Raw genomic sequence first — 21,088 nt, forward strand, 5'->3', positions numbered from 1 at the left:
TTCTAATAGGCAGAGATAGGGTAACAGGGAAGTGCATTTCAGTCCAAAGAGTTTGCTAGAATTCCTCCTATAAAATCATATGCCTCTAGTCAGGGAATTTTTTTTTTTTCATTTTTTAAAAGTCATCTACTTTTAAAGGTTCAGATCATTTCAAGTTGTTTTCCCGGACTCATCCTTAGAGATGAGTAGCTTAGATAATTAAAAAAAAAAAAAAACTCAGGAAGAAATTTTTAAACGTTTGCCTTTTCTTCTCTAATGAGATAAATATACAAGCTTTAAAATATAATTACATATTAGAAGAAGGGCAGGTCCATTTATAAGAGGTATTGGATTTTTTGTATGGGAAAACAGAAACGTGTCAAGGCAGACATTAGTGCTTCAAAAAACATGTGAAATGAAATAAAAAATCAGGGATTTTCCTAGAGAAGTCTTCAAGCTGTTCAAGTATATTTATTCCTTCTAAGAAAACCAACTGCAATACAGGATGTCTCTGTCCCAGGGCAATCTAAAACACAAACTCTCAATGTACATAAAGAAAATATATCTGTCTTAACAACATGGAAGAAAAGCAACATTCTAGGCATAGGAATGTATTTTCTCAAATTCTTCCTTTTTTTTTTTTTTTTTGAACTGGATTTGTAAGAGCATGGAGGCTTGGGAGGAGCAGGTGGAGGCTCCAGAGTGCTGGCATTTGCGCCTGACTCCTAGAGCTGGTTCCTACAGAGCAAAGGGCTCTCTGGGACTGCTTACCTCAGTGATCTCTTTTGGGACCAGAATGGAGGGCTTTCCAATGAAGGGTGTGAGACACCTGCTGCCACAGCAAGAAATTACTAAATGAGGAACCATATTTGCCATCTGAAGAATTCTTTAAAATTTGAATATTTGGGTAACATTGACCAAGGCTGTGCCCTGATTTTCTATTTCTGAAAGCCACACTTTAAGTTATATATTTTTTGGTTTGCATGTTTCCATTTATCAACAGATATTTGTAGAAGTTAAATCATGGTATCTTCCCAAAAGGAAGAAAAAGAACAGTCCTTCATAGGAGCCCCTTTTCTTTGTATCTTAAATGTCAATGATCACAAAAACTTCTGGCTTCTCTTCATCATAGGCCTGCATGCCGAGTATGTTACTGCCTTGACTTCAGTTCCCTGAGGGTGCTTGGAGAATGCAAATTTTTCTCCCCACCCAATTGATGGTAATTTGAAGTTTCTTTGATCAATACTGAGTACTTTCACTTCCCAGGGTATGAAGAACTCATCAGCACTGAACTTATAAAGCCACTCATCCAAAAAATGAAACAGAAGAGACTATAAGTCATCTTCTTGGGTTTCTACTTCTACTGTATGAAAGGACTCAACAGTTCCAGTATCTGTCATGTAACCAAACATGACCATTGTACATTGCTCAAATGCTTCCTCCAGAGTATCTCCCCATGCATGCAACTGGACATCACTTGTATGATCCAAATACTTGTGCTTCCAATTGACTGGAGGATACTTGGCCTTGACCTCCTTCTGCTTCTCAGTCAAATTATAGTCTCTCACATCTTGTCCCCCCTATTGTGCCATGATTACAACATTGGCTACCCTCTAGTCAGAGTATTTTGTCTTCTCTGATTCCTACCTTCCACTGTTTTAACCAACTCCAAGCTCCCAGAAAGAATTCTCACCTTTCAGTTTCAAGTTTATGTCTTAAAATTTTCTGAACTCCCCTATAAAATACATGTTTTTTTAAAAAATGCTGAAGTATACTGTTATGGATGGAATTGTGTCCCCCCAAAATGTGTGCCAACTTGGCTAGACCATGAATCCCAGTATTGTGTGGTTGTCCTCCATTTTGTAATCTGACATAATTATCCTATGTGTTACAAATCCTAACCTCTATGGTGTTAATGAGGTAGGATTAGAGGCAGTTATGTTAATGAGGCAGAGCACAATCTACAGTATTAGATTGTATCTTGAGTCAGACTCTTTTTTGAGATACAAAAGAGAGAAACAAGCAGAGAGGAGAAGGACCTCACACCACCAAGAAAGAAAAGTTAGGAGCAGAGCATGTCCTTTGGACCCAGTGTCCCTGTGCTGAGAAGCTCCTAGACCCAAGGGAAGATTGATGACAAGGACCTTTCCAAAAGCTGACAGAGAGAGAAAGCCTTCCCCTGGAGCTGGCACCTGGAATCAGACTTCTAGCATCCTAAACTGTGACTGAATAAATTTCTTTTTGTTAAAGCCACCCAATTGTGGTATTTCTGTTATAGCAGCACTAGATAACTAAGACATACACCAATGAAGCTATTTCCTAAAGTAACCCTTTGATAAGAAGAGAATTGCTGCTGATGTTCATTTGCATATGATGATTCAGTGTGACACGCTTTACAAGTTACTCTGTCTGGAAGCTTGAAGATATTACTAATTACGGCTTGTAATATATTAAACAGAGTTGGAGTTTAATTTTATCAATCACTTTCAGTCTAAGCAAGCCCTGAAAACTAAATGGAACCTAACTCTGCCCCTTAGCCAAACGTTTTATCTAACAATCTCAAATTTGCTCTCTTTAATATATTCAGCTTCAACTCTTTTTCATTACTTGAGGTGGGATCAAAGGCAGGGAGATGCCATGCCAATTCCACCTCAGAGGACCGCTTTTAGTGAACAGACATTGTGGTAGTCAGCTTGTTCTAGTTAAGTCTGTGGTAACAAGCACACCTGAACCTCTGTTTACTTCTTGCTCACATTACAAGTCAGCCCCTGTGGCTGGCTGATGCACTGATTTCCCATTCTAAGACCCAGGCAGAATGAACAGCCTGTATTAGGATATACCATTCTCTTGGCAGAGGAGAAGAGCAAGCATACTAGCAGAAAATAGCAATGACTCTTCAAGGTTCCACTCCGAACTGTCGTATTGTCACTTCTACTCACGTTTCAATGGGCAAAGCAAGTTTCATGTTTGTAGGCCTTGTGATTATAATGTGATAGCATTTGTCTGAAGAAAGAAGGAAAAAATCCACCACTAGATGATGGCCAAGCTTGGAAACATCTACAGGGAGGCCCTGCAGGTCACACAGCAATGGTTTGGGCTTCTGCTCCTCTTACAGGGAGAAGGAGAGCAAATATTTGGAAACAATATTTCCATCTATTCAATATTTCACTTATTTATGTTAACATAATTTTTAGGGTTCTTTCCTTTTTTATTTTTTTGTTCTTCAAGAATTGTGTTTTGCTAACTATAAGCTAATAACTGCAAACCATAAAGAGAGCTCTGTCTCCATTTCAAGATGAGTTTCACTGAGTATTATTCTCCCATGTAGCCAACCCTCTTGCAACTGGTTTTATATGGGCATCAGATCACTAGTTGGCATTTATAGCTGAACCCTTCTGGTTCTGTGCCCCAAGATGAGAGTAGGAGGGAGAGGGAAGGATCCAACATTCATTTATACACAAATATTTATGGAATAGCTACCTATGCGTTAAGTCACACTGTTCTAGATGCTAGAGATACAGAGGTAAAAAAAAAGCAAATCCTTATTGAGCTTACACTAAGTAAACAAGCAACATGGTTGATAAATGCTACAAAGTAAGGAAAGGGGAGAATAACAGTAAGGCGATCAGAGAAGACCTTTCAGAAGCGACATTTGAGCAGAATTGTCCTTAAAATGAGGGCATGAATTCTTAATTCAGCAGCACATATACTAAAATTAGAATGACACAGGAAAAATTAGCACGGCCCCTGTACAAGGATGACATGCAAAATTTGTGAAGCGTACTGTATTTTTTTGTATGAGAGACTGACTTGATTTGTAAACTTTCACTTAAAGTACAATTAAAAAAGAAAAACAAACGAAAACCGAGGCCATAAGTCATGAGTACCTGGGAGGAAAAGCATTCTCCTGTGTAGTGCAAAAGCCCTGAGGTGGGGGTGCGCTTGGCATGACTGAGAAATCCCAAGGAGGTCAGTGTGACTACAGCAGCATGTAGGGGGTGATAACTTTGGATTTGACTCTAAGTGTGATGGGAAGCGTAAGTGATTTGGACGAGGAGAGTAACAATCTGATATGTTTCTAAAAGATCCTTCTGGCTGCTGGTATAGAGAATAGATTGTAGCAAGAAGACTGGAAGCAGCAGGAAAGGCTCTATTTCTTACAGTTTTATCTTATAATACTATGATGTTAGTCTTAATTCCTCTGATCCCATATGTGGTATTTAATAGATACAGGTTTAGGAGATTTGTGTTTGTGAGCCTTGTGATTACAATATGATAACATTTGTCTGAAGGAAGAAGGAAAAAATTTATCACCTGATCACTTTATTTTAGAAAAAGGAAATAAGATGCAAACATTTGTTAGGAAAAACTTAAGAGCCAAAAATGAAAATACATGAAATCTATGCCTAAAGCCCCATATTGGAAGTTCAGGGAAGAAAAGTATCACAGATTAAATCAGCCAGCCACTGAATAAAAGCCCTCTCTGCCTAAAAGAGGAGTTCCTGGGTGGTGCAAATGTGCTCAGCTGCTAACAGAAAGGTGGACGTTCAAGTCCACCCAGAGGTGCCTTGGAAGAAAAGTCTGATGACCTACTTCTGAAAAATCAGCCATTGCAAACCCTATGGAGCACACACATGGGGTCATCATGAGTTGGCATGGACTCCAAGGCAATGAATGGTGTTGGTGTTACCCAAAAGAGCAAAGCAAAATCAGCCACGTATCAGAGGAAAGTCATTCTTAAACCGTGTTTGGATGGCCATGGATCTAAAGTCTGGTTTTCTGCTTCCATGTTCAGGAATTCCATTTCGTCAGTTCCTCCAGGGGTGATACCCCAGAGGTATAGCATTTTATCACAAGATACTTACTGGTAAGCCGAGCACTTACATATTAACTAAAACGAGAGATAGAACTATTGAGTGAATCAAAATATTAATCTCATCCAGAGTACCATCTCCCCTAGGCTGTGTTAGAGAATTCTTTTTCATGTACCTTGGACATGGTCACAGATTGTCTTACTTTAAAGAACTTGATGAGGTTTAGGAGATGTAGCAGTCTAATCAGCAGTGGAAAGCACCTGAGAATTTGAGTCAGAATATATGGATTTCATTTCTGGATCTCCAACTTACTGGTAGGTGGTCTTGTACAAGTTACTTAACTTTTCTGAGTCCTAATTTTCTCATCTGTAGAAATGGAGGATGCTAATATATTCCCTGTAGAGTTATTTTGAGGATTGAATGAGATAACATAAGTGAAATGCAGGCACAGTGTTTGGCATGTACTAAGTGCTCAATAAATATTAATTGAACCTGAATTCTAGAGAAGATTTCTCTCAGCAAACTGTTTTCTCCACAAATATTCAAGATACTGATTCACACTATGATGCTATAGACTGTCTTCTAAGAGTATTTGCAATTTAAGAGTTTTTTTTGTTGTCGTTTGTTTGTTTTGTTTTTTAACAACCCCAAATCATTAGTGATCTTCATTGCTGGGATTAGTGGGTGCCAGTTGCTGGTGCATGAAATTCCAGGGTATTTACCTTGGGCACTCCCTGCTCTGAGAGGAAGGAGTAGATGCCAGGGGAAGGTCTAACCATTAGGAAGCTCCTGGGTGTAGCTGGAACGTACTGCAGGAGTCACTTCAGGCCCCCTCTTTGTATGCACAAAGGGCAGCCATTTCATAGGTCACCTTCCAACTGTCCTCCGAGGTATTCCCACCATGTTTGTCTTCTCCTCCAGACTACCCATCTGTCCCAGTCCCCTCTTTCTGTTTTTTGTTTTTGTTTTTCCTACAACCCACGTCAGCCAAGTCCCACTGCCAGGTGTAAAGCCTGAAGTGGAAATGGAAAGATGGGATGGAACTGAGACTGCTGGGAAGTTAGGGGCAATCGCTGCTTGGTCAAGGAGACCACTAGGGTCACCACACCCTTGAGGTGACATCCCCCTGATTTAAGCCCTCTTGTGCCTTTATTTGTTTATTTCCTATCAGTCCTTCATGACAAGTTTGAAAGGCTCGGTGTCATCAGCAGCCAAAGGTATAGTACAAGCCCTGTTTGTCCAGCCCTGCCGGGTCAAGGTAAAGAGGAAATCTATACCGAAGAGCTTCCAGTTGTTATTTAAAGCTTCTATAAGGTCGCAGGTAGGTATTTCTACGAGCAGAGAGCATTGTCCCAGGCCCGGGTAAGGCTTGTTATCCTCAGCCCCTTCCAACGTCCTGCCCATTCTAAGGACTAGGGTCTGCACCGAGGCTCGCCCTTCTCTCTCGAACTACAACTCCCAGGGTGCCCTGCGCGCTGGGAGTGCGCACGAGCGTCGGCGGCGGATTGGGAACAAGCGCATCGACAGCACGCTTGAGGTGGGGGAGCTGCTTGCGGGCTGGTAGGTCCGGCAACTCCCTCTGGGAGGCTCACAGAGGCAGACGGGTGGCTACTGGGAGCCGAGCGGGTCAGAGCTGCCGGCAGTCCCAGCGGATCTGTGAAGGAGGTCGGTGTTCCCAGAGGGCGCCAGTCAGGTAAGCCCAAGCCCAGTTCATTCCAGGAAGTCCGTCTGCGGGTATGGGCAGGAAGTCGCACCGGCCATGGTGGGAGAGGGAGAGGTTGCTCCTTCCCGCCGCCTGGCCCGGCCTCCTTCCTCTCGGCTTCTTCTCGGGGAGTGGGGGCACACTGGGGCTGGCTCGGGGCAAGCCGGCTTGGGTCGGAGCAGTGCCACCCGCCGGGCGTCGCCCGCCGGTCGAGGCACGCACCGCAGTGGCTGATGAATCACCCCGGCCCGGCCTCGCAGGCTCGGGACCTGACCCTTGCCTCCTGCCGGCGCCGGCAGCGACTGCGCGCTTTCACCCCGCTCAGGAGTGGCGAGGGACCATCAGCTTAAAAGGGTTTTCTCACCAACGCTCAAAGGTTGCTGCCTGTTGAAAGTTATAAAAAAAAGAAAACAAAAACAAACTTAGAGCGCACACCCTTTTTGTGATTGGAATCTGGCCCGAATTGCATCCGCCGTTTTGATATATCTGCTCTTAGAATAAATTCCTGGCTCCGGTGCAGCACAGCTGGATCCGGCTGGGAAATTTGTGTGTTGGTTTGTTTTGAGGACGTGACTGGTCACTGTATTTTTGCGTACAGGAGTTGGCGTTTCCTTTGCAAGCCTGCAATCTGATTGCAAACAGAAATGGGAAACAGCGCAGTTTAGTTTAGCTTTTTTTTTTTTTTTAATGTTAAAAATCGCATTTTCAACTTGCCCTCGACTTCTCATAAAAGCAAGTCATCTCAGGAAGGACACTGCAGTAAAACTTATTACAGGAGGCCATACTTCAGCAGGAAATAAGCCTGTGGAGATTGAAGTTAGTTCTGTGCCCTCTCCCCTGATCCTTAACGTTTTCATGCAGGTCATGTTTCTTTTTCTGAGAATCCTTCAGATTAATTTTCCGGCAGATTAAATTGATTAATTAACTGGCTTGTCTAAAATATGTTAGACTTTAAAAATATGTCTGTTCAGACTCATTTACTCTTGCTAGTCTCTGCTTCCTACTTATAGACATCCTCCTACTCTATCACTTCTTTAAGAGCCCACAAATATTTTCCTATAATGCTTAGAATCCTTTAACACACTCCAATGAAAGGAACAAAAACGGAATTAAAACGTGAGTTCTAATACCTTATGTTATGGCACTTTTAGCTTTCTGGCTTTTGTACCTCTCATGATTTCTACTTTGCCCAACCTTAAAATGCAGTTATTGAACTACATGACCCCAAGGTTATTCGGGCCTAAATAGCTCTGATTTTGAAAAATTTATTTACTTATTTTATTCATTCCGAAACATTGCCACATACATCATTCCAAGCTTTGTGCTAGATATGAAGCATCAAAAATAAGTAAGATGAGATGTCTGTTCTTGAGTATGTTATTGACCTCAGTTTCCTTTAATCATATATTTTTATGACTAATTCTGGAGTTTTGTAATATACCCCTCAGGCCAAATTACTCTGTGATTAGTAAGTTCATCTAAAATTAAATATGTACAGGTCAAATTCCATTACAATTATTGGTTCCACTCTAATCAAAGATTTTGTAGTCCCAGCCACTGGCTTATTTAAATAAAATTTTACAGGTTCAGCACAGCAGAAAGGACCTGAATGGTGTACAGCAGTGTTTCTCAAACTTCTAACTTGCATACGTCACCTAGGATCTTGTTAAAATGCAGATTCTGATCCAGTAATTTTGAAATGGGGCCCCACGTCTGAGAAGTGATGCCCTCGTCATGCTACTGGCCACACTTTGAACATCAGGGTTTGGGAGATAATTTTAAAGGTGTCTATCATGACATTTAAAGATTGATGCTGATAGCTGTGATATTGGATGCATATTGATGGCTTTTTCCAACTCTCAGATTTTAAAATTAATCCTGTTCAGTCTAACTAAAACCATTGCCTTCACAACAAGCTTTTTTACCTCTGTTCTTTCCCCTTTTCTTTTTCTCCTCTTTCTGTTTCCTCTCTTACTCTTCACTGTGTCCTCTCAGCTTTTTTTTCCTCTCTTCCTCTCCCACCCTCAACTGTTTTTGTTCCCATGAATTCAGTAATTCAACAAGCATACGTTTCCATTCATCCTGTATAAGGCACCGTCTTTGGTCTTGGTGAATGCAGACATAGAAAACATGGCTCCTGCGGGGGAGCTTACTCTCTTTGAGGAGGTTAGATGTGTGTACTTGTTTATAGGACAAAAGCTGTAAGAACCCTCTGTAGGGAATAAACAAGGGTGGTAGGAGTTCAAGTGCAAGGAGCCCTGGTAGTTCAGTGGTTAAGTGCTCAGCTGTGAACTAAAAGGTCACTGGTTTGGCCTAGCAGCCACTCCGTGGGAGAAAGATGTAGCTGCCTGCTTCTGTAAAAATTACAACCTTGGAAACCCTATGGGGCTGTTCTACTCTGTCATATAGGGTCACTGTAAGTCAGAATCAACTTGATGGCAGTGGGTTTGGTTTTGATAGGAATTCAGACAGAGTGATCTTTACCTGAGGGGGTAGAAAACAAATGAAGTAATCTTCCTTTTCCCTTACTGGTCATGTCTTCCCCTCTAGGCTATACACGCTGTACTGTTTGACTGTATGTGACATACATGGGCAGAGCCCAGCACAGATTTGTCAATTTATATCACTGTCTTTTAAAAATCAAATTAGCTCGCAAACTATTCTTTATGCTTTTCAATCTCTCTTAAAATTAAATATGTATGGATCCTCTCTTGATTGGAATAGTTGAGGATGGCACTATTCTCTAGGCTGTAATAGTGACTAAAGCAATGTCATCCTCCCATCGTTGACTTTCCTTGCTGACATTTGATTTTCATGCTTTACTTCTCAGTCAGTTTTATTAACTCAGATCCTTTAAAACCACAAGTATAAGATCACATTAACAGGAAAATGATAATACCTGTTGCCATTGAGTCAATTTTGACTCATAGTGACCCTATAGGAGAGAGTAGAATTGCCCCATAGAATTTCCAAGGAGCATCTGATGGATTCCAACTGCTGAACTTTTGGTTAGCAGCTGAGCTCTTAACCACTGCACCACCAGGGCTCCAAAATGATATAAAAAAAGAAACCAAACCCATTGCTGTCGAGTCAATTTTGACTCATAGCAACCCTATAGGACAGAGTAGAACCGCCTCATAGAGTTTCCAAGGAGCGCCTAGTGGATTTGAACTGCCAACATTTTGGTTAGCGGCCATAGTACTCAACCACTGTACCACCAGGGTTTCCCCAGAATGATATAGAAAATAGAAAATTCTGTTGAACCTCAAACAGTCCATTAGGTACATATTGAAATTGTGAAGAATCAAATTTAGGTTACTATTTATGAAAAATTAATTATATGAACATCTGTTCTTGTATCCAGAGCCCTGATGGCACAGTGGTTAAGAGCTTGGCTGCTAACCAAAAGGTTGGCGGTTTGAGTCCACCATCCGCTCCTTGGAAACCCTATAGGGCAGTTCTCCTCTGTCCTATAGGATTGCTATGAGTGAGAATCAACTCGATGGCAGTGGTTTTTTTGGTTTTAGATTTCTTGTATCTTTCTGTGTGTCATAATCCATTAGGTTATTTACAGTAATGAAAGAATAGAAGTATGAATAATCCAAAGTGGCAAATAACTGAAAATGCGTGTGTGTTGTTCTAGAAATTCATCTGAAACAAAGTCAGTAATCTATGTCTTGAAGCAGAGGGCTACTTTGTAGTTTTTAATTGAGGTATAGTTAACATTCAGATCCGCAGATCTTAAGTGTCATGTTCAGGGCGTTCTGGTTTATACACTGTATGTTGTATTGTTGTTGTTGTGTGCTGTGGAGTCAATTCTGATCATAGCGACACTATATGACACTGTATGCCCATAGGGTTTTCTCGCATATGCGTGTGAAAGCTGGAAAATGAGTAAAGAAGACCGAAGAGGAATTGACGCCTTTGAATTATGGTGTTGGTGAAGAATACTGAATATACCATAGACTGCGAGAACAAACAGATCTGTCTTGGAAGAAATACAGCTAGAATGCTTCTTAAAAGCTAGGATTGCGAGACTTCATCTCATGTACTTTGGACATGTAATCAGGAGGGACCAGTCCCTGCAGAAGGTCATCATGTTTGGTTAAGTAGACAGTGAAAAAGAGGAAGACCCTCAGCAAGATGGATTGACACAGTGGCTGCAACAATGGACTCAAACACAGCAACAATTTTGAGGATGGCACAGGACCTGGCAGATTACCAGGTCTTTTTCCCCATGGAGCAGCTTAGTGGATTCAAACCTCTGACCTTTTGGTTAGCAGCTGAACACTTAACCACTATACCATCAGCTCTCCTTATACGCTGTATAACCACCACCAAAATAAGATGGAAAATATTTTTATCACCTTAGTAAGTTCCCTCATGCCCCTTTCTAGCCATTTCCCTCATTCACCCTCCTCCAAAGACAACCACTTTCTAACTTCTGTCCCCATAAATTTTTGGTTAGTCTTGTTTTTTTTTTTTTTTTTTCTTGTACATCACATAAATGGAATTCTGCAATATGTGGTTTTTTGTGCCTGGCTTATTTTGCTTAATGTAATGTTTTTGAGATTCGTCTGTGCTTTGGGGTATATCAGTTGTTTGTTCTTTTTTTATTACTAAATAGTATTCCATTGTATGAACATACCCCAATTTCTGTTTTCATGTTGATGGACATTTGGGCTATTTCCAGGTTTTGGATATTATTAATAAGGTTGCTGTGAACATTCTTGTACAAGTCTCTTGTAGCCATGTGTTTTCTCTTGAGTGGAATTACTTAGCCATAGGGTAGATGTATGTGTAATTTTATAATAAACTGACAAACAATTCTCCAAAGTCAGGTATATGTGTGAATTCTAGTTGGTATATGTTTTTAGTGTTGCCAGCTGTGTTGTCTTGTCAGTCTTTTTTATTTTTGCCATTCTAAAGGATGTAAAATGGTATCTCATTGTGGTTTTAATTTGTGTTTTCCTGAGGATTAGGAATGGAGTACTCTTTTGTATGCTATTTGGCTATTACTATATCTTCTTTTGCAAAGTATCTGTTCAAGTCTTTTGCCTATTTTTTTCACTGGGATGTTCATTTTTGTTGTTGTTTGTAGGAGTTCTTTGTGTATTCTGAGTACAAGTCCTGTGTCAGATCCATATGTTTTACTCAGTCTGTGGCATGTCTGTTTATTTTTTAAAAGATGTTTTGATGAGCAGAAGTTTTTATGAAGTCTATTCCATCATTTTTTGTGTGTCCTGACCAAGAAATCTTTGCCTTCTTCAAGGGTTGTGAAGATATTCTTTGTTTTCTCCTAGAAACTTTAATTGTGCTAAGTTTTACATTTAAGTCTGTGATCCATCTCAAATTAATTTTTGTGTTTTGAAGTGAGGTAGGGATTGAGGTTCGTATTTCCCCTATATGGGTATCTAGTTGTTCCAGCAACACAGATTAAAAACTTTGCTTTCTGCATTGAATTGACTTGACACTGTATTTTAGTTGTGCTTGGTTTGTACGTTTCTTAAGAGCAAGCCTTGGATCTTAAAAAACTTTTCTGCACCTCTTCCAGGCTAGGGCTAGATTGATTGATCCAGGGTTGGTTGCCATATATTTCCTGATGAAGAAATGCTAACTATGAATTTGAATTGTAAATGCATTTTCTGTAGGTCGAGTTAATGGAGGCAACCTCATTTCAGGAGAATATGTGCCCTGCCCATGAGCTAGGCAAATGTTGGGGAGAAGGAAGGAAATTCAAGCCTGGAGAGATCACCAACCCCCATAATAGAGCAAGCCTACAGAAGCTTAATATGTCTACTGACTTGGTTAAAATAAATGTAAATATGTATTACCTGTGTGTTTTTCACGTTTCTGCCCCACTACTTCATTTTAATCCTTGATGGCACACAGTTCCTGAATTTGCCTTGGAACAATTTCTAAGGAGACAGGTCGGTTATTTTTCTTCCAGGTTTTATTTACTTATAAGACAATAAGATGACAACATTATTTTTAAAAGAATGTCACCACAATCTTGTTGCTGTAATGCAGCTGTTTCCTTTTCTCATTTCCTTACAGGTCTTGTTTATTCACATACATATTTTTATACGGTTGTAATCATAGCATACATGTTATTTTGTATTCAGAGATTTAGTTGTAACTAGTGAATGCTTTTGCCCATGCGTGGGTCACCCTTGTGAGTGAAAACAAACAAGGCTGGAGAAGAAGAGAAGACAAGGGGACTTATCAGTGGGGATCCGTGAATCCCAAAGCTTAATTAAAATAGGAGGAGAAAAGGGCTAAGGTTTTAAAAGACAGGGTTACCCTTCATTGAAAATGCAGGATGACTTTGGTTCCCTTATACACTTTTAGATATAGATATAAAATAGCTTTATGAGATATAATTCATATACCATAAAATTCACCCTTTTAAAGTATACAATTCAATGGTTTTTAGTATATCCACAGAGTTATGCAACTATCACTGTAATTTTAGAACATTTTTATCACCTCCCCCCCCCCAATAAAAACAAAAAAAAAAACTTATCTGTTAGCAGCCACCACCCTCTTCCTCCAACTCTCCCAGCCCTAGGCAACTACTAATCTACTTTTTGTCTCTGTGGATTTGCCTATTCTGGACATTTCATGTAAATAGAATCATTCAGTGTATGATCATTTGTGATTGACTTCGTTCACCCTTATACGCTTTTAACAGTTCATTTTGAGAATTACTGAGGTACAGTCAAGGCTACTTCACAGATGCACACACTTTTTGACCAGTAAAGATATACACGCCCTCAGGTACATATGCTCAAACTCACTAAGGAAGGAACACAAACATACCAAGATAAACTTACTGAGGTTGCAAATAAACAGCTTCATATCTGGACATATATAAGCACCAGCATCACTACAGGTAAATACTAGTGAACACAATTCCTGAAGTGTGTGTGAGAAAACAGATGAAAATATGGTAAGTTGGCAGAAAGTGAGGGCTGAGTGGAATAGAGTGAGAGTGAATCAGAGTGTGGATGGCAAGGGTATTCTCCTGATTTTTAAAACACTTCCTAGAGCTTTTAGTTAAGTTTTTTAACCAGTAGCAGTTGTTTGATATGTCTATATGGTTTCATATATATAGAAACTTATAGGTAAAATTGTTGTAGTTTCTTAACCTATGACATAGCAGTCTCTTTGAGCAGGATATTATTATTATTAATCATCAAGTAGGGAATTTCCTTATAGAAAATTATAACCAACAAAATATTTTTATTTCCTGGGTGTGGTATTATAACTTCAATGAGGTGTTGTTAAGGAATATTCCTTTGATATGCATGTCCAGTGAAAAGAAAGGAGGCCCCTCAAATGTATATACTGTAAGTGGCATATATTCTAGCAGTCCTTATTCTGGGGCAAGCATGGTGAGATTTATTTTCCTTCATGGTGAACTATTATTAACCCAAGTTATTATTCCTAAGGAACTGTTTTCTTTCTTTTGTTTCCTCTTTAATATGCCCACTAGGGTGCTAAACCCGAGAAGAGGGAAAAGCTCTAATTTGATTGGGAAATGTTAATACCAAAACCTGTTGCTGTCAAGTTGATTCTAACTCATAGTGACTCTATAGGACACAGTAGAACTTCCCTACAGGGTTTCCAAGGAGCTGTTGGTGGATTCGAACTGCCGACCTTTTGGTTAGCAGCCAAGCTCTTAACCACTGCACCATCAGGGCTCTGAAATATCAATACATATGTGATTATTTCAAAGTTGACCCCTCTTCCTGCCCTCCCACTGTGTTTTTCTGGTTTTGTTCCTAGGATCTACAGTTTATTGGAGAAAACGGCAGAACCATACAGAAATGGACAGATTTGTACGGTTTCCCCTGTGTGAGGCCTTCAGTACGGCTCAGCCCCCTGTCAGTCATCAGCACACCCTCTACGCCTGCCCTTTCTTTGCTGCTTTTCTCCAGCCCCATCACCACCCCTTCTGGTCAGGCCAGCTCGCTTCCCACTCTCCTAAGACGTGAGATGATATAACAAGTAAACTCCTGGGTGTGGTTTGCTGTCCACCAGAGGATAGCCCTTGTCACTACATTCAGGCTCTTAGCCTTCCCTGCCTCAAAGGAAACCATATCCTCTTTTCTTCCTTTCTTTTCCCACTGCCCAAACCCTAGTTCTGGCCTGTGTCTTCTTTTGAGTAGAACACCAGGGAAGCCTCTTGAAAGAAATGTTATTTGAGCTGGGCCCTGAAATATGTGAAAGGACTTGAACATGAGATCAGGAGGAAAAGGTTATTTCAGGTATAATGAACAGGGTAAGCCAGGGACTGGAGGCACAGAAGCCGTATTATATGGCTGTAAACAGGTTGTGTGAAGATCGGTTTCCCTTCACTTTTCTCCCCCTCCTTTCCCTGGGACCCCTCCTGTTCCCCCATTTTTTAGCCTGAGTTTTGATCTCTTTTTTTGCTATGCACTTCTCTCTAGCTAGCTAAATGTATCCTTCCCTGACCACCCATAGTGATTTCTGAACTTCTCTAGCACTAATTGTCAGTTAATTATATGTTGGCCTTGATTTAAAAAAAAAAGCTTTATGTGCATGTCTCATTTTCCCCAAATAGTGTCTCAGTCAAGCTTTTAGGTCCCAGGGAACACAAACCCACTTGAGCTCGTTTTTTTTTTTTTATGGAGGCAGGCCCTGGGGTTGTAGCAGGTTGTTATTCTAAGGCTGATCTCCCTGAAATGAGCTGCAGCTGAAATCCAGAGCAGGCACTTGGAAAGCCCCCTGACCTCTCCTTTCTGTCTCTGTGGTTTGCGTGGGCTCTCTTTTGCTTCTTTCTACCCCTTTGCTCCATTCCAGGACATTTATTTTAACTTTTGAAATTATCAGGCATGATAATATTAATTATCTTAATTACTGAGTGTTTTGGTGTCCTCTTAAAACTCACACCCTAGGCGCGTGCCTCTCTCTCCAGACTGGCTCTGACTCTGCTTCTGTTCTCTCTGCTACAGATTGGCTTTCTCTGCTTTCACATGGCTTTTTTCTTCTCCCTAGCTTCAGCTTAAGTGTAACTTTGGCTTGCTGTGACGCTGCCTCCAGACTTCATAATATATGATCTCGCAACATAGGTTTTGTCTCTCAGCTTTCCAAATTTCTGGAGAAGAATTGGATTTGACTTGTCCTGCTTGGGTTGGGAGGTGACCTCTGTACCAAACAGCTGTGACAGAGGGGGCATTGTTAGGTGGTCACCTAAGCTGGATATTTCACAGGTACTGGGAAACGTAAGGGTGATCCCAGACAAGGGGGCTTGTGGTTAGACTGTCATCCCAGTACATGCTTTCTTTGCTACTGGAAGTCAGAGGGACAGGACCATGCCTTACCTTTTTTGTATCTGCACTGCATCCAACAGATTGCATCCAGATGTGTTTCTTATTTAGTGTGTTTATTGCTATGGCTTTTTGACCATTTGACCATCAGAATTAGCTTTTAGGCATAGCAGGCAATACAGAGCAATACTTCAATGTTTAAAATAAATTACTGAAATTTGTTTTATCATCATTTGAAAAATTTTAAAATTGCTTTTTGAAATTTGTTTACCAGTTCAGAAAGAATAGGGGAGTAGAATATTGATAGTCAGTTAAACAAAGATTAGTAATTAAGCTTGTACTGACTCTGCCTCCAGCCCAGTTAGGATATGGCAAAATCAGGTACTTCCATCACTGAGCTCAAAGGTTACTGAGCAGCCCTAATTATTTTACTGTACATTTATTTAGTGTCTACTATGTTGCAGTCACTACATTAAAAAAATAAACCAAACCCCTTGCCGTCAAGTTGATTCCGACTCAGTGACCATATAGGACAGAATAGAACTGGCCCATAGAATTTCCAAGGAGTGCCTAGTGGATTTGAACTGCCGACCTTTTGGTTAGCAGCTGTAGCTCTTAACCACTGCACCACCAGGGTTTCTGGCACTACATTAGGTGCGGCTAATATAAAAATAAATCTCTGCCCTCAAAGTACTCACAGTTGTTTATTTACACAACTGAGTATAATACAGTGAGGTAAATATTGATAGAAGTACAGGCAAAGTGTTGGCTTCTTGTTTTCTTTGTGTACATCTACTCTCATGTTTATATGTATTTATACTCTACCTCTCTCACCAATCTCTGCCATTAATTGTCTGTTATTATTATATGGAGCAAAAACCAAAAAAAAAAAAAACAAAAAAACCCAAACCCATTGCTGTTCAGTGGATTCCAACTCATAGTGACCCTGTAGACCTGCCCCATAGAGTTTCCAAGGAGTGCTTGATGGATTCGAACTGCCCACCTTTTGGTTAGCAGCACTTAACCACTACACCACCAGGGTCTCCTTGTATGGAGCAGAGTATAGTAATATCTCATTTGCCCAACTGGAGCTGATACAGTATTCGTTAAAAATGAACTTTGGCGATGATAATGACACCATTAGCTAACATTATTGAATACTTGGTCTGTGTCAAACACTGTTCTAAGTGTTTTATATGTATTAAATAATTTAATCCTTGCATCAGCCCCTTAGGATAGATACTGTTCTACTTGTTAGAGAAGAAAGCAGAGGGACAGAAGAATAATTGTCTTGCCCGAAGTTACAAAGCTAGTGAGAAATCGAAACTTTTCTTGACAAGCTATTTTAAATGTCATTCTTTGTGAAGTACATTATATATGCAGTTTATTCTGGTCGTCTTAAATGGAGTCCTCCAAAGCACTGGGGTTTGGTTTTTAAACTTAATTTAACCAAAGTGATTTGGGGATCATGGAATTTAGAATTCATTGTGTGCCTCAGTGTAGACTATTGGTAACTGCATTAACTAGTCCTTTGCTTTTATGTGTGTGTGTGTTTTCTCATTAAACTTTGTTTTAATGGGTTGCTTTTGTATTTTAGTTACTTTAGTAATAGTTTTCCTTCTCTTTTGCCTCCAGCTGTGGCTTCTTGCTGTCAGTTATTGTCACTTAATTTGCTTCTGTAATGTGTGGTAACATAATACTAAGAACATGGTATAGAGTATTTTAGAGACACATGGATTTTAGGGTTAGGTTCAAACTTCACATCTGTTATTGAGACCTTGGTCAGGTGCTTTATCCTCTCTGAGCCTCACTCAGTTTGTTCATCTGTGAAATGGGAATGTAATATTTTGCAGTTATTATAAAGAGATGTATGTGGTAAAACGCCTGGCATATAATAGGTATGCCAGTAAAAATTGATTTTTTTTCTCATCATTACATGAAAGTATGGTACATGATCCCTTTGTTAATCTGAGAAACTCAGATAAATGGAAGAAAAGTGTTCCTAAGGTGTACGTAAGATATGGTAGTTTTATCACTTGAAAATTATATTTAAAGTTGGTGTCATGGGTGTTAATTTTAGAATTACATCCTGAACTCCTGTTTTTGGCTCTTATACTAATCTCTCAACAACCTCCTCTCTTTTCCATCTGTTAAATTGTCTTTTACTTCTGTGTTGCTCTCTTGCTTTCTCTTATTTGCTATCAAAGGAAAAATGACCTTTAGCCCGTTTTTAAAGAGTATATACCAAAGCAGACATTACGACCCTGGGGGCAGTAAACCTAGCTTCTTGGCCAAGAGCAATGATTTCTAAGACTTCTCTTCTTTCAACTATCCTCAGTCTTAAATATTCATTTGTCTTTCTTTCTACCCTCACTGCCTCCCATTTCTCCTTTCCTAGACTATCCCCACTAGCTGTATGATTCTATTATTAGTAGTTTTGTATGGTTTGGTTTTTATTGTGTGTGTGTGTGTATGTATTTAATAGACTTTATTTTTTAGAGCATTTTTAGGTTTATAGAAAAATTACACAGAAAGTACAGAGAATTCCCATATTTCCCCCCCCCATACTATTTCTTCTGTTGGTAGCATATTGTACTGGTATATTTGTTACAGTTGATGAACCAATATTGATACAGTATTATTAACCAAAATCCATAGTTTACGTTAGGGTTCACTTTTTGTGTTGTACAGTAATGCCGGTTTTGACAAATGTCTAATATCATGTATAATTACAGTATTATGTAGAATAGTTTCTCTGCCCTAATAATGTCCTATGCTCCCACCTATTCATCCCTCCCCCTGAACCTCTGGCAACCACTGATCTTTTTACTGCTTGTGTAGTTTTGCCTTTTCCAGAATGTCATGTAATTGGAATCACACAGTATGTAGCCTTTTTAGCCTGGCTTCTTTTAGTTAATGGTAAGCATTTAAGTTTCCTTCATGTTTTTTCATGGCTTGATAGCTCATTTCTTTTTACTGCTTAATAATACTTCATCATATGAATGTACCACAATGTATATGTATTTCTCAAAGGTCATATTTTAGTATTTTCTGTAATCATTGATAGTGAACTCTCCTGTCTTAATATCTTGAGAAATTTCAGTTTTCATACCAGAGGTTTTGTGCCTTCTGTCTTCCAATAAAAACCTGTGAGTACTACCTCCTTCTGGACTGTTGGGTGCTTCTCCGCATGCAAATACTCCAGCTCAAGGCACCAAATATCTTTTTTTAAAAACAGTTTTTTCAAGGTACGTACCATAAAATCCATCCATTTTAGATGTACAATTCAATGATTCCAAATTACTTTTCCTTAGCAAAACTCTTCAGTGCTGTCTTTGGTCTATAAGAGAATAATCATCTTGCTCTATTCCCTTTTGTTTCAAGATCGCTTATGGTGGGTGGGTGAATATTGCCCCTGGCCGCCATTTGGTTACTTACAAGCACCTGATCTGTTGGTTTTGCTTCAGTTATTCCTTCAGGATATCACATTAGGAATGAGATTCTCTGCAGGTGGTATACAGGGCCGAGGTAGTGGGGCTGCGCCATTTTCTTGAAGAATGCCTCCCTTTTGCCCTACTATTGACTGAGAGGGTTCACTTACTCTCTTGTTTTAGGTAGTCATTTCATGCTTTATCCCCTTGATAAGAATTATACCTTAACTCCAGGGGCTACCACATCTCTTTGATTGGGTCTAAATTTCACATCTCCTCTGTAAGGCATCAAGATACATTATGCAGCTTGTCATCTTGTGCCTCCTCAAATACCTATCATAACTGCTTCTTCCTGTTAGTCTGAAAATTAATTTAATTGCTATAGCAAAGCTTGTTTCATACCCCCCACCTTGAAACCGAAAACCAAGCCTGTTTCCATCAAGTCTATTTGGACTCGTAACAACACTATCGGACAGAGTAGAACTGCTCTGTAGGGTTTCCAAGGAACACCTTGTGGATTTGAACTGCCAGGCTTTTGGTTAGCAGCTGTAGCTTTTAACCACTATGCCACCGGGGTTTCCATTTCATCCCCAGGCCTCTGAAATTGATTAGAGTAATACCAGTGGTATCCCTAAAAGTCATTAGTGTACTGTGTCTTCAAAGGTGTGTATGAAATGCCTACACCATGTAGGGGTAAAACATTCAAAAACAAAAAAAAACTCATTGCCGTTGAGTTAGTTCCAACTGATAGAGACTTAATAGGGCAGGGTTGAACTGCCCCATAGGGTTTCCAAGGAGCAGCTGGTAGATTTGAACTGCTGACCTTTTGATTAGCAGCCACTGTACCACTAGGGCCCAAAGGCATTTGAAGGTGTATATGAAATGCCTACACCATGTAGGGGTAAGGCATGGTTCATCAAGGAGCATGCATATGTGTCAGCTGGGACACCAGGCAGACACGTGAAACACTGACAGATATCGGGGCTAAATGATGTGATGCACCCTGAGCACTGATGGCCTTCAGAAGGGAAAAAAGGCTAAGGGTTGGAGGGGGATCCGTAGGTGGTGCAGACAGTTTGCACTCACCTGCTAACCTACCCACCCAGTGGCACCACAGAAGAAAGGCCTGGCAATCTGCTTCCATAAAGACTACAGCCAAGAAAACCATTTGGAGTTCCACTGTGTAATATATAGGGTTGCCATGAGTCTGAGTTGACTCGATGGAAATGAGTTTGGAGTTTTTTAGGGTTGGAGGAGCTAGGAAAGGTTTTAGAGAGGAGGGACTTGAGCTAGTCTTTGAAGAGGATAGGATGGAGAAATGTGAAAATTGAGGATGGGTCAAGGAGGGTTGTTGAAGAGAATTGTACATACCATTGTGGAAAACAAATGAGGCAAATTAATAAAATGTGTATTTAACTTCTTAATTAAGACTTCTTTTTGCATTTATTCCTATGATTTAATGATATATTGGAAATTTATATTTCCTAAAAATATTTGTAATATGAAAATCAATGAGAAAATAGGAAATGATCTGTAGAAATTTCTTTATTTGGTGAGTTTTTGGGAAAGCATTTTTTAATATTGTCATACCACTTTAATTTTTTTTTTTTCATGGTACTTATCGACTTTGGCCCAAGTTTAACTTCATTATTTTTCCATTGTTTATCTGTTCTGGTTTTGCAAGTCACCTTCCTGAACTGTTTCACTTTGTTTTGTTTTTGTGCTTGTCTAGCATGATTCAGCTTTTATGTTTTTTCTTTCTACATATACATTGTTCATCTTGGCAGTGTTGAGGGTAAGTTAGTTTTTTTCCCCAGGATTGGGTTAAATGGTGTTTCTTTAAGATCACAGATAATTAGAGCTAGA

The 21,088-nt window shown here is 39.9% G+C and overlaps 1 protein-coding gene, 1 non-coding gene and 1 pseudogene across 2 annotated transcripts in view; 2 read left to right on the forward strand and 1 right to left on the reverse strand.

The window, feature by feature from the left end:
* Positions 1 to 751: 751 nt before the first annotated feature.
* On the reverse strand, positions 752 to 2,233 carry LOC100673820 (protein archease-like; annotated as a pseudogene).
* Positions 2,234 to 3,664: 1,431 nt separating this feature from the next.
* On the forward strand, positions 3,665 to 3,772 carry LOC111747825 (U6 spliceosomal RNA). The gene has a single exon (XR_002783772.1). It is a non-coding gene; the product is annotated as a U6 spliceosomal RNA (small nuclear RNA).
* Positions 3,773 to 6,291: 2,519 nt separating this feature from the next.
* Positions 6,292 to 21,088, forward strand: part of TMOD3 (tropomodulin 3) — an 89,466-nt gene continuing 74,669 nt past the window's right edge. The window contains exon 1 of the mRNA XM_003420527.4: positions 6,292 to 6,486. The gene's annotated coding sequence lies outside the window, so the exon portion shown is untranslated. The remainder of the gene's footprint in view (positions 6,487 to 21,088) is intronic.

The sequence above is a fragment of the Loxodonta africana genome, chromosome 12, assembly GCF_030014295.1.
Source record: "Loxodonta africana isolate mLoxAfr1 chromosome 12, mLoxAfr1.hap2, whole genome shotgun sequence".
Lineage (NCBI taxonomy): Eukaryota > Metazoa > Chordata > Mammalia > Proboscidea > Elephantidae > Loxodonta > Loxodonta africana.